We start from the raw sequence: 13442 nt of genomic DNA, 5'->3' as shown, positions 1-13442 counted from the left end.
GCTGAGAAAGCAGAATTGTTTTCTTCACTTTCTCGGCAAATAAAAGGCTGAAGGTCGGTGAATCTTTGTTCTCTTTGGTTTCAGCTGTGGGAATGCGCCTGCTCTGTCGGTAAAACGCATCAAGCCGATCGCGCCGTCTGTAACTCCGGCTGTTATTTACGGTGTACGGGGTTTCTGGTACTTCAGGCTCTGCTCCCATCTTCCTCGTTCTGTGTAACTCATCGCCAAAGAGGAACAAAAATGACAGCGCCAGAACTCAGACGCGTAACAAGATGGTAACGGCCGTCCTGGAGCTCGGCCCCGTCTACACGCTTTAATTTAATTTCCTTCATCGACAGGAACTTCCCTGCTGGAGGTAGATTCTGCTCTGCTGCATCCAGACTACAGCTGACCTCAAATCACCTTTTCGAAGGGAAATCTTGCTCAGCAAAAAGCATAATTGTCTCGAGTGAATTTGCATTCGGGTTGCAGTTCAACACTTTAATAAAATCTAATCACACATCGTCAGTGTTTGTTAGTAATGATTAAGTCTGATATCACAATGAACACTTTTATGCTTCAATACTGCATAGCCTGGTGATTTCTTCCTTTTTTTTTGTCTGGAAAAGTTGTGATGAGTTCGAAAAATGTGTATTTTGTTGTAGTGTCAAAGATAAACGATACGTTGGTGTAATATTTTTATGGGATGGATGCTGGTTATTTCTGCCCTTCAACATCTTTGTACTTTCGTATCTTTGGTCATTTCAGTTTTACACGCAGGAAATCAAAATGGCCGCCATGTTGTCGTGCAAATCTACCGTGAGGACATTTTGTTCCAACAATTTAAAGTTATTCTTTATATAATGTACTCGTAGTGTAATGTAAGGATATGTGGTTTTGTGACTCTAGTAAATCGTATCGACCATAGGAAGTTACTCATAGTTACTTCGATTTGGACTTTGGTCTTAAACTGTCAGATAATCCGTGAAAGTTTAATGATCCAAAGAAGTATGGATCTTGACGGATCTTCACACTAAATATACATATTTTTAAGACAATAGAATCGTACCAACAAAACTCGGTGTGAATTTTTCATTTTTAACAAAGAACAGTTACAGCATGATTGGCGCAGAATACACACTGTATATTTTTGCTTTAAATTTTTTTTTGCCATCCATTTGGATTTAACCTTGTTAAACCAATTAAGTCTCTAATTTGGTCATTATTGTTTGTACAATTATCTGTTATTTAGTCAATAAACTTAAAACTTAAAACTTAGCAAAGATTTCTTTTATTTATTTTGTTAAATGTTAGGTCAATCGGTTGACATAGTGACAAACTGTAATATAAAAGCCAGACAAAGCAGCATTTTTAACTCTTTCTGTGGCTAACATTTGTTGTCACAACTCTTTATTTTAATGTCACAGGTGTATAATGTTGATATATTTGTAATTTGTCCATCAATAAAGTGATAGTGGAGAGAGACATTTTAGGAAAAGTTGTAAAATTTGAAACTCGAGGGTTTAGTTTTACAGACAGGCAAAAAGGATCACTCCTAGGGTGACTCGCCATTTTACCTGAAATAATAAAATCATATAAAGTTTTTGTGCCTCGGACAAATGAAGGGCGTCTCCGCCTCGCCATCAGACTTTGCGACATTTTTATTTGCCCGTCTAACGTTGAAACTGAACAATCATTTAGTGACAGCTTGACTAAATCCAGTGAGATTGGATTCTGCTGCTGTACAAAGACAAAAACACAAGAATAAAAAACTTTGTCTCCCAAGACAAAAAGTCAATAAATCACTGTTACATTTTCAGAAACTGCTTTAAGACTCTGCATGAAGTTTATGTATTTTTTTATTTTATTTTTTATGACAGTAATGTTTTTTCTCTGTTGTGCTCATTGTGCTTTTTATATATTTCACTTTGAAATACTTTTAATTTACTTAGAATTTTAATTGTACTATTGATTTAAAATTAGTGACGTTGCCCTTCACTGCATAAAACTCAAATCTGAAAGTATTTTTGATGTTTCGAGTTCACTAAGATATTTGCTCTAGAAACTAGACAAAGCTAACTTGCAAGTAACTTTTCAGCAAGATATAGGAGTTTGTTTTGAGTTAATAATCTTTAATATTAATTTAAAAAAATAGTTCCACAGGCAGATTATTTCACTTATAATAAGGGAAAAATGTTTTGTACTTACAACTTCCACTGCCAGAGTCTTGAATTTTTCATTCATATTAAGGAATTAGGCTGCACAGTGGCGCAGTTGGTAGAGCTGTTGCCTTGCAGCAAGAAGGTTTTGGGTTCGATTCCCAGCCCCGGTCTTTCTGCATGGAGTTTGCATGTTCTCCCTGTGCATGCATGGGTTTTCTCCGGGTACTCCGGTTTCCTCCCACAGTCCAAAAACATGACTGTTAGATTTATTGGTCTCTCCAAATTGTCCCTAGGTGTGAGTGTGAGTGTGCATGGTTGTGTGTCTCTGTGTTGCCTTGCGACAGACTGGCGACCTGTCCAGGGTGACCCCTGCCTCTCGCCTGGAACGTTAGCTGGAGATGGGCACCAGCACCTCCCGACCCCACTAAGGGACAAGGGTGTAAAGAAAATGGATGGATGGATTAAGGAATTATTGACTTAAAACAAGCTTTTATATCTTTCTTAAAAGTTACTTAAGTTATTTTTATCTTATTCCAAGTGTACAAAGATGTTTCTACTAGAAATGAAAAAGAATTAAAAATACTTAGTGCAATTGTGTTTATTGCAGTGTTTAATTGAGAACTATGTCTGAAATTGTGACTTAGACACCACTTTTCAGCAAGCAAAACTAAATATTAAAAATGACAACAACAGAAATGTATCCAACCCCAGCTGCCCTCTTAAATGGTTTGCAGGACAGTCGGACTGGGAAGTTGCCTCCCCTCAGTCAGAACATTTAGAGACAGAAAACAAGCTTCTTTAGTGTTACCACAGAGCTGCATCTCTTTTGCTCACTGAGTCGGATTAAAAAAATTAAAAAAAACGGTAGAAGATCTACCTGCAGCACCAAAACATGAGCTCACAGACACATGCTGAGTTTTGTTCACAGGGTGTGGGGGGACAAATTGAATATCCTGTATGTAAGGCACCTTCAGGCAAAATAAGTTCCGACTACTACGCTCATGATTTTCTTTTACTTTTATTGCTTTTCCTCACACTCATCCTCCCTCCCTCTTGCCTACACAACAACCCCACCACCCTGCACACACACACACACACACACACACACACATATATATATATATTGGGCACATATAAAAAAAAAAAGAAAAAAAAAAGTCACCACTGTATATAAGAATAAACAAAAGTTTGGTTATGTTGAATGAGTGTGTTAAGGATGAGAGAAGGGAAAACGGGGCAGGAGGAGGAGGGCCTCTGCCAGAACAGGACATGAATTGCCCCCCAAGGCACTCTTCAGTTTTACCCTTATGACGGGAGCATATTTCCCCTGTGTTGTGCTCATCATCTCTATCTCTATCACACACACAAACATTTCAAGCCCCCACCCCGCCCCACTATGCATCTCCTCCCAGCACTTCCCTCCATCTCCCCGCGTGTTCTCCGCTTCCTTACCTACTCCAACATCTTTGTATATTAACACTCGGCCACTTCTCAACAAAAAGACTTCCGCATCCATGCATTTTCCCCTTGAAAGATACAAACGGCGCCGCGTGAATCCTTATTTTTCAGTCGCTTATTTTACACTTGGAGCCCTCTGTGTGTGCAAAGCTAATGAGCTGCAGCCAGACGGGGTTTTTTTTCTCTTCTTCTTCTACGGGTTGTCTTCCCAGGGTCGCCCTTCGAATTTGCCATCTTTCTCATCATCCTTGATTTTCTCTGGATCGTTGAGATTTAGTTACGGCACTCGCAGCTGAAGAAGAGCATGTGGAGTGTGTGTGTGCGCGTGTGTGTGTGTAAGTTTATTTGTGTGTGTCCAAAGCAGAGAAGGAGAAGGAAAAAAAGAAAAAAAAACTGGGGAAATGAAAATAGATAATTCTTGGCAAAAAGCTGAGAGAAGCAACTCCGACTATCTGCCAGGTTCTCAGCGTGTGTGTCTTTGTCTGGCGCCGAAGGAAGAGTGCCCAGCACAATACCCTGCCAATCACTTGTTCACACATTTCACTATTGTCTGCCTCGTTCTCCATTATGGGCAAACAGTATGCCAGTGGTTAATAATGTCTTTGAAGTTGACTGGAGGGGCACATATGGGAGTGACACCAAAGTTAATGAAAACTTCCCCCCATTATCCCGCGACAATCCCGCGTGTGCGGTTTTCCCGCTCATCCTCCCAAATGGGTCGACATATCTGCCTCTCGCCACGCTGTGGCTCGGCTCATTGTATCTGCAGTCAAACAAAGCCAGCATTCAGGCCCACAAAGGACGCAGCCGTGCAGCTTTAGCACATTTCCATAATGGACAACGCCGAATCCGAGTTGTCAAAATAGATTGCCCTCTGTTGGCTGTCGGTAAACGTACTCTCTGGTAACAAAGTAGGAAGATAATAATTTGTGTCACCTGGTGTCAGATATTTGGCTATTGTTCACACCAGTGCGCTTTCATCACACTCCAGTATGTTTGCCTAGAAAGTCCGGTTCGCTTCAGGGGATGTAAATCGAACTCTGGTGCAAATCAAAATGGCAAACTCTAGAGAGCCTTGTCTCGGTTCGGTTGAAGAGAACTCTGGTGCGGTTCTGATGTGTATGTGAACGCCAGGTGGACTGGACACTGATTCCAAAAGCAGGAAGCACATTTTGAGCAGGGCATTCTGGGTAAATACAACCAAAACAAACTTGTATGTCTAGAGTTAGCTGGAGAAGTGGCTTGTGGTCTTTTGTGTAAGACAAAAGAAAAATCATGCAACTGCTAAAATCTAACGCCACTCTATTTTTGTTTACATTTCATGAAGAAAGATGTGTTCAGTGTCTTCTTCAGAGGTTTTAGTGTCGTTACTGTCTGCCATTCTTGTTGCAGCGCCACCACAGGTGGAGGGGTGAACGGCTTGCTCAAAGGGTTTGGTTTGTTTGACACAGTGAGCCAGTGTTGCAGTTTTGGTCCCCAGTTGGTTTGAGTCAACCGGACTTACGAGACCATATCAGCTAAACCTTAAATATAATATTTTAGTTTATGTGTACATATTTCAGACATTAAACCAGATGCATTATGACCTGATCACACCAAACATATCGCCTTGGGCACTATGTCAGCTGCTTGTTTTGATGTAACAAGCTAATAGGGCTGCTAATAGGGCTGCTAATACGTCTGCGATTTGACCCCCTTTTAAAACGGAAAATACAAATATTTTGGTCACTTCCTACAAGCTTTGCAGTTCTGGTATTTCTTGAGGGACCAGTGAAAGACCTGTGTTCGGCATCTGAAAATTCAATTATAGGTCAAATACAAGTTCACCTTGCTTAAAAAAAAACCTATAAAAGCTAAGCTGTGGATTTTAGAGGAAGGTCTTGGAAAACTTTTTTTTTCCAATGAATTGCCAAAAGGATTACAGATTGGTGACTAAAATAAGCGACTGCATCTACAACCTGCTAGAGAAACTGTTTTGTCCTCGCCTCTTAATTATGCATGGCTTACGCAACCCTCGCTTGATTAAAAACATTAGCAATCACCTGCGGGGTGTGTTACTTGATGTGACTGCCACTGACTTCACTGCATACTTGGGCACATCAGATACAATTCTAATTAATCACAGAAGTGCATGAACAGCAGCTTTGTGGATCTTGTGCATCGGGGTATATGAGCAAGCAGTCAATGAGTTGCTAAACCACAAGACTGCAACGCGTGGCTGTTTGGATGTTCCACAATGGCACTTCATAACTTTGTATGAATTGTTGTTAGATGTGGGTGTAATGATGAGGTTTAGGAGGGGTTCTTTTCTCCATTTTTTGCTTCACTGTGGAGGAATGTTGGCCTCACTCTTCCTTGCAGAAAGGTCTTATTTCACTCATGTTGAAGGATTTTTTTCAGTTGGCTTGTCGGTGTGGTTCAGATTATTATCCTGCATCATAACTTAAGTGTGCTTGAGGTCAAATTGATGGGCGGCCATTCTCCTTAGTGCAGAATTTATATTTTTTTCACATACAACAGGTCGTCCGGTTCCTGAAGCAGCAAGGAAGTCGAGTTTGACTGTACATATGACATAACTTCTAAAACGTTCCACCTTTTCTATAGAACACTGTCTAAAACGATCTTGGGATTACTGCAATACTTTTTTGGGAAATGTGAGATGAGTCTTTGTATTGCTTGTGGCCAGCAGAGGTTTTTGACTTGGATGTAAATTTTCCCCAAACTCTTGGCTTATGTTGAATTTTGAACTCTGATCCTGACTGATGCAAAGTGTCAGTGTCATAGATGATGTTCTGGTGTTGTAACGCTTTTTAGACTGTCAGACACATATTCTCCCATCAGTTCTTTGAGTTCTGTGGAAAAGCTTGTGATGTGATGTGTTGCTTTGCTTTAAGGGATTTCTGCAGGTCTGGCAGTAATCAGATCTCGGCATGACCAGTAAAATTTAGCACGGCATTACAAAGATAATCACAGTTAATTTGTAATTTCAAAAATAGGGGCCATATTTTTGCCATATTTTTGCCATATTTTTGTTTTCCTCCTTGGTCCAGCATGGTTTGGATAGCTGTTTTTCACACAATTGAAAAATGTATGTTGCATTTACTCAACTTGCCTAATATACAATTTGTTTAATCGTGTAAGATGTCGTAATTCACTGTTTCACTGAATTTAATAACTACCACATTTAGAATACATCACAGACATGTCTGTGCTATAAAAATGCAGGTATTGAGATATTAGCAAAAATGTGTTGATAAATCACAATGAGCAGAGACAAGAAACCTTGAAAATAAAGCTAAGTAAACAGCTTTACTAGGCACCCTGTGACAGTTTCTTTTGCAGTTTTGGAAGTTAATTTCCTGGAATGGTAAACCTCGGTTGCATTGTTGCTTTTTGGTGACAATTTTACAACTCCATACTTTGGTGTTTTTACTTTAATGTCATAATGAAGCAGAAAAAAAACTTCCAATCAAATACAACTCTAACTGTTGAGAGTTTCATGAGATGGATGGGAATCAAAGTGCTAAATTGAACAAAATGTTGCTGAGGAAGAAGTTATTTCTGTTTTGCCAAACACAGACTCTGTACTCTTTGGTGAACTTGTGGTTCAACCTGTTTGGTTTTCTAAGAGCTTCATTTTTTTTTCCAGCTATGGTTCCTTTGAGAAAAGGTTTAAAAATGAAAAGTTCCATCCTTAAAACTTCTGTTTGAGTTTTATTTTTAAGACACAGCAATAAAAATACTTAAACTCTAGATGACATGAAGCTCTGCAATGAGTCATGTAACTCATTGTTTAGGTCAGGATGGAGGTTTGTGCTCCAGCTAGAGACTCATTTACTGTCGCTTTCTTCAGCTAAGACTATAAAATCCATTTTGGGTTCTGTTTATAAAAGCTATTAAGTCTTTTTGTCTCTTCATCTGGTTGTTATAAATTCTGCTTGAAGCAGTCTGAAAGACTCATATTTCCAGTTCTTACAAATTGAGATCGGCCGCCATATGGGCAGTTTCCCAGGGCGACATTAGAACGGGGGTTGCAAGACCATCGGATTTTAAAATATAATAGAACATGTCTGTCAGATACGCATATTCAGGCACCGGGGAGTGAAATAGAAAGACTTGGTCACATGCTTTGTGTTGAACTGAATCAAACCCCAGGATGTCAGGGAACCATTTTACAGTGTAAGCGCCACCGCCATTCAAAGAATCATTTTTAGATTAATTTAGTCACTTTTATGGAAAACGCATAGAAGTAGAAAAATAAATAAATAAAAATTATACTCTGATAGAAATTTGTCACTATGATTTTTGAGCCATATATGCTATAGACCCATGTATAATTGTTTTTCAAGAGTCGGCACGTAATAAGCGGCTTTGTTCAGTTGATCTCTAACAGTTTGCTTGTGGACCAGCTTCTGGCTGACACACGTAAATTATCTGTCCACTAAACGCTGGTGTAATTATCTCTAATGATGTCCATTCCCTGCAAACAGTACATTCACGCTGCTTCAGTTTTCTCAACAGAAACAATTTTTTTGAGCATCATTATTATCATTCCTTTTCTGTTTAATCAGATTGGAGTGAATATATGAGATTATTCTCAAGGCAATAATTTTTTCCCCGATATTATGTCCATTTATTTTTGATTGTAAGTTAACCATAGATTTACTTTAACAACTAATTTTATGCCTTGTTTTATACCAATAAAACAGGATTTCTTTAACAATCTAATTAAAAGCTCTGTAAATCTCTGAAGATGTTCCTGATTCTTGATTTTCATGCATATCAGCTGTCAACTTTTCAATTGTACTTGCTTCCAGACGGACAAAAACTAATTTAAAAAAAAAAGTAAGAAAGAAAAAAATAAACCATCACCATATTAGTTGCTCTTTTCCAGATATTTAACTTACAGTATTCCACTTAACGTGGTGCCGCTTCTGACCCAGTATCCACCGAGACGCCAAAAAGCAGGCAGAATCAGCTGTTAGCAAAGTGGGTCAGAGCAGCTGGCGTGATCGCATGAATATTTAAACCGAAACGGCTCCGGACCCGAAAACCTCAGTGACAACCCAGTCCACGTCAAGCGGCGTTAAACGACGAGAGGACGTTTAACAGCTCCGACTGGGCCACTGCTGAGCATTTCAATCGACGTCGGGGAAGAGGGAGGTGGAGCGTCGGCTGGAGAGAGACTGAGATGTGGGAGGAACAAAAGTGAAATGAAGCGAAAAAAACAGGGAAAGCATTGCTACGTAGGATCAGTCTGAGTAATGAGTACGTTGAGAATATGTTTCGAAGACATGTTCCGCCTGCTTCTTGAAATAAGAAGAAAAAAATTAATAAAAGAGCCACCTTAAAAAAGCCTGTGTGTACAACATAACATACCTTTCATTGCCTATTTAGAAACATATAAGTGAAAGTACCAATTAGACCAGCACATGCCAAGAAATTTTAAATGGAAAGTAACTTCATAATCTTCCTGACGAGAAGTCAGAGAGACAGGATGGATTGACAGGTTTAAAAAAAAAAATAAAAAATCAAATTAAAAACCAAAGAGGAAAAGCTGGGTAGGGAGGGAAATGACTGGAGGATGGATAGAAGTAGGTCAGGAGGAGAGATTGAGAGGATGAAAGACGAACAAAGATAGAGAGGGCATCCAGGAAAGCGACAGCCGACATTAAAATGTGTGTTTTATACCACATTATGCGTATTTCTCGCTCTGTGCGACAGCCCTGAGTATTTGGGCCAGGGCTTGTGCGCTGGCATGACTGACAGCTCCGAGCCGGCAGGGTGTTCCAAAAACCAAAGGCTTCATAATAAACGCAACATGGTTACATTTACTCCTCCAGGCAGAGGAGCGCCGCTCACTTTGCTGTCTGTTCAGAATTAGGGACACACACTGTCACAAGTGACTGCAGACGATCTGTCACAACATGCTATTTGATACAGTCCAAGTTGCCGCCAATACATTAGACGCATACTGTTGGTTTGTAATAATAGCAATGTGGGGTTTTTTGTTGTTGCTCTTAAATCACCCAACTCACAGTACTTGTTGTTTTCGTTTGACGATGATGGTGCTTGGACGGGAACTTTTAATTCTTAATGAGACTTTAACTTAAACTTTGAATCTCTAATTTTAGCCTATTTTCATCTTAACTTCTTTTTTTTTTTTTTTAAGTGTTAAGTGTTTAGGCCTCTGTCTCTTTAAGACCCAAGTTTTTGAAAGTGCTGCTGTGCCAAAATTGGCTTACAATTGTAAGATAAACATATAATACCACTTTCCTAAAATAATGATCCAAGTAATTTTTTGCCAAATTTGTGGGGTTTTTTTTTTTTCCACTTTAATCATCTTTTGGCAATAAAAGCGACTTTATTTTGGGAAGGTCACAATAGTTGCTAAGTTATTGACCAAATTTGGTAAAATTATGCTTCATAATTATCGTATCTCAGTTTATTCAGATACAACGATGATATTAAAATCAACTTAACTGTTGTCCAATCAGAGGGTGCCAAACTAATCAGATTTGCAAATATTGTGTCCAGTAAAAAGGCTATGTGCTATCAGAAAATGAAAACAATGTGTTTCTCTGCGTTATATGTATTGAAAAGAATTTGCAGTACTTTTGATAGTAAAGTTCTACACCATCTAATGTTCCAGTTAAATATTGAAAACTTAAGAAATTGAAGAAAATCCACAAACAAAGCATTTAATGGAGATGGTGAGAGGTTTTTAGAAAGCCATAACTCTGCAGCTTATACATGGTTCACTGCCATAAAATATAATAAAAATTACCTTTATTGTCCCTCAGTGGGGATTTCAGAATGTAGAAAGATAGACACAGCTTGAGTAAAATCCCATTTTGTTTCTACTAATATACAACAACAACAACAACAAAAGGTTCTGTTCTGCAAAATTGCTCACAATCACCTAATGAAAGGTAGGCCGGTCCACCCAGGTGCTACGGCTGTCTGAAATCGGTTCACGGTGGAAATCTGACTTTGAGAGGGGCCGTCGTCACGGCTACACCGATGTCACAGCTCAATGCGAGTGAGCTTTTTCACTGGCAGCTTTCATTCACCCAATCAAGGCAAACAGGCCACGCTCTATTTAATGATTATCCCAGCATCTGTCCTCCATCTCATGTCTGTGTGAGGCCAGCAAACACCGGAGCAGGAGCCCAGCGAATATGATCCAGCTTAAGCAGCTTGATTCTGGCTCTCGGCACGTAATTTCATCTCGAACTGATCACATTTGGAAATGACGACGAATGCTTTTGGGCCTCGTGAACCGATTGTGTGACTCTGATTTATCACATAGTCAGTGCAGGGGTGGTTAATAGAGGATGTGATTGCAACGGTACCGTTTAATGCAAGCTCAATAAAGAGCATGATTACAACACTTAGGATGTAATCTTGGTTGTTATCCATGAGCTGGAGATAGCAATCCAAAGATGTTCTTTAACCAGTTTTTACTGGGGGTTTTTTTGTTTGTTTTTTTACTTACAGCAGTCAGGCTTTGTGGATAATGGGAGTTTCGTTGAGGCACATTCCTGCTGCAGGGTGTGTTCATTCCATTTACTGCATATGCTTTGTGGAGAAGATTGCCTTCTCTGTGGAGAATGACGCATCAACTGTTGGCTGTTTTTTTTTTTTCTTCTCTCTGGTCACCTGAAAAATGTGACTCATATTACTGGGGGGAAAAAAAGAAAACTTTTCAAATTAATTATTAATTATTCAAATTCCCTTTCAGATATTTCAGCTCCTCCACCACTCAACAGAGTGAAAAATCCAGTCACACTTTACACAATACGCCTCTGTTTTTCCTACTCACAAAGTGTTAATTGTAACTCGGCCGCATGTCAACTTTCTGCTCCTTCTATTGCTGCATGTGCATGAATATGAATCGAGAGGTCTGAGTTAGTGGTGAGCATTTATCTTATCGTGATACTTTTCTTATCACGATAAATGTTTGATTCATCGTTGTCAGAATAAATCCCAATTAATGGCTTTTAAAAGCCCCTAAAAGGTTTGTTTTGTCGCGATTATTTTTAGAGTTTATATCCACTGTTTGTTCAATAAAGGCGCATCCATAAATAGCAATAAATAGTTGTATAACTTTTATTGTTATCACAGTAGTACCACAAATTATCATGATGAAACTTTACAGTCACAATGTAACGAAGAGCAACAAAAATGCAAACCTGTCTTCACCTTAAGGATGCCTAACCTTAGCAATTGTTTGGTACTCTTCTTTTTGCTTCCAAAAAAAAAAATCCTTTTCTTCGGTTACCAACGCTGTAAGTCGCCCCTTTGGAAACCAAGATGCATTTTAGGTAACTGTCCACGAAATGTTCTGTCTGCATCTGTGCATGTGCCATCGACACAGTTTGCTTTACTGCTAGCTAACGTCTTAGTACATTACTGCCACCTTGTGGTTGCCGTGTCGTATTAACGCAGCGACGATCACAGTTTTTGTCGTGTGGCCCAAAATCATCTAGTCAAATGCGTTTCTGATGTGTTTTGTCGGGCACTATTTCCGATGTCACCAAAGCAACAAACAGAAACGCATAATTTTCAAAAACAACATTTTTTTAAAGAAAGGAATTGATTTCTCTGTTAAAGAACACACAGAGAGGAAATGCGTTCATTTCCTCAACACACCCGTTGAGGAAATGAACGTTGGTGTTTTTGGAGAAATATCACTTGTTCCCCTCTCGTTGTGTTCACTGTTCTGTATGCTGCCTCTCGGAAACATCATAATTTGGAAATGGGCAATGTGAGGTCCTTCTTTCTGACTTTCTTTCTCTCTGCATTTTGGATGCAAGTTGATCAATAAACGCATCTTTGCTGCAACTCACAACAACGCCTGGAAATTCCCTAAAGGGCAGGATGGAGTAGACAGGCAACAAGGACGGCCACGATGCGAATCTAACGAGAAATAGCAGAAAGAGGGCATAGATGCTAAATAGGGAAGTAACGCCACAACAGAAGAGAGGCACAAAGAGAGTCTAAAAGAGGTTATTTTCTTGATTTTTCAGCGCAGTGGTCTTTGAGATGAATGTGAAGAATAAAGCTGTTGGTAATCATCTATTACTGTCTGATGGATGAATGTTTACCCCAGCATTGTCTGTTCCGAGTTGAATAAAACATGAAGAGCCGCTTATGTGACAAAACATGTTGATCTGAAACAAACCATTATTCTTCTATCTTTGGCTGTTGTGCTGACTCTAAGAAACGGCATTATCTCTGCACTCTCCTGTAACAAATGCAATTGTAATTCGTATACATGCAACAAATTATTTTTTTATTTTTTTTTAATGAAAGGATTCCATCTCTGCAGTGATGTACTTTGTCGAGGAATCTGGTATGGGTGTGAGATCTGTCGAGGTATACGCAGAAAAATGGAATAAAGGCCTGGGAAATAACAGTATAACCCTGATTAATGATTAAAAGATGATTATAAATGTTAAGTGATTATAAGATGATGATACTCATGCCAATGAAGCAATGTGTGATGATACTCATGCCAATGAAGCAATGTCTGTGATGTGTAATTAAAACATATACTCTGTACTTTTAATCAAATGAATGTTATAGTAATGTATGCTCTGTATGCTTAAATCAGTTAATTCTACTACATTGTGAAAGACTGAAGGTGACGTTGTGGAGTTAACAATAATTAACATAACTATGTATGGTTACCATATATTATTAAAATTGTGAAGACTGAGGAAAGGAGAAAAGCAGAAATTCTCCTCACTGAGTGAGAGGCGAGAGGTGGGGGCGAGAATGGAGCCAGATGGCCGGGGAGTAAGAGGCCTTGGGAAGGTCAGGCCGCCCGGTCTTGCG

The 13442-nt window shown here is 39.3% G+C and overlaps 1 protein-coding gene across 5 annotated transcripts in view; it reads left to right on the top strand.

Moving 5' to 3' along the window:
• dlgap3 (discs, large (Drosophila) homolog-associated protein 3) overlaps positions 1-13442 on the top strand; it is a 908365-nt gene that overhangs the window by 146907 nt on the left and 748016 nt on the right. The window lies entirely within an intron of this gene.

This window comes from Poecilia reticulata, linkage group LG11 (assembly GCF_000633615.1).
Source record: "Poecilia reticulata strain Guanapo linkage group LG11, Guppy_female_1.0+MT, whole genome shotgun sequence".
NCBI lineage: Eukaryota > Metazoa > Chordata > Actinopteri > Cyprinodontiformes > Poeciliidae > Poecilia > Poecilia reticulata.
This window is presented reverse-complemented; position numbering and strand designations above follow the sequence as displayed.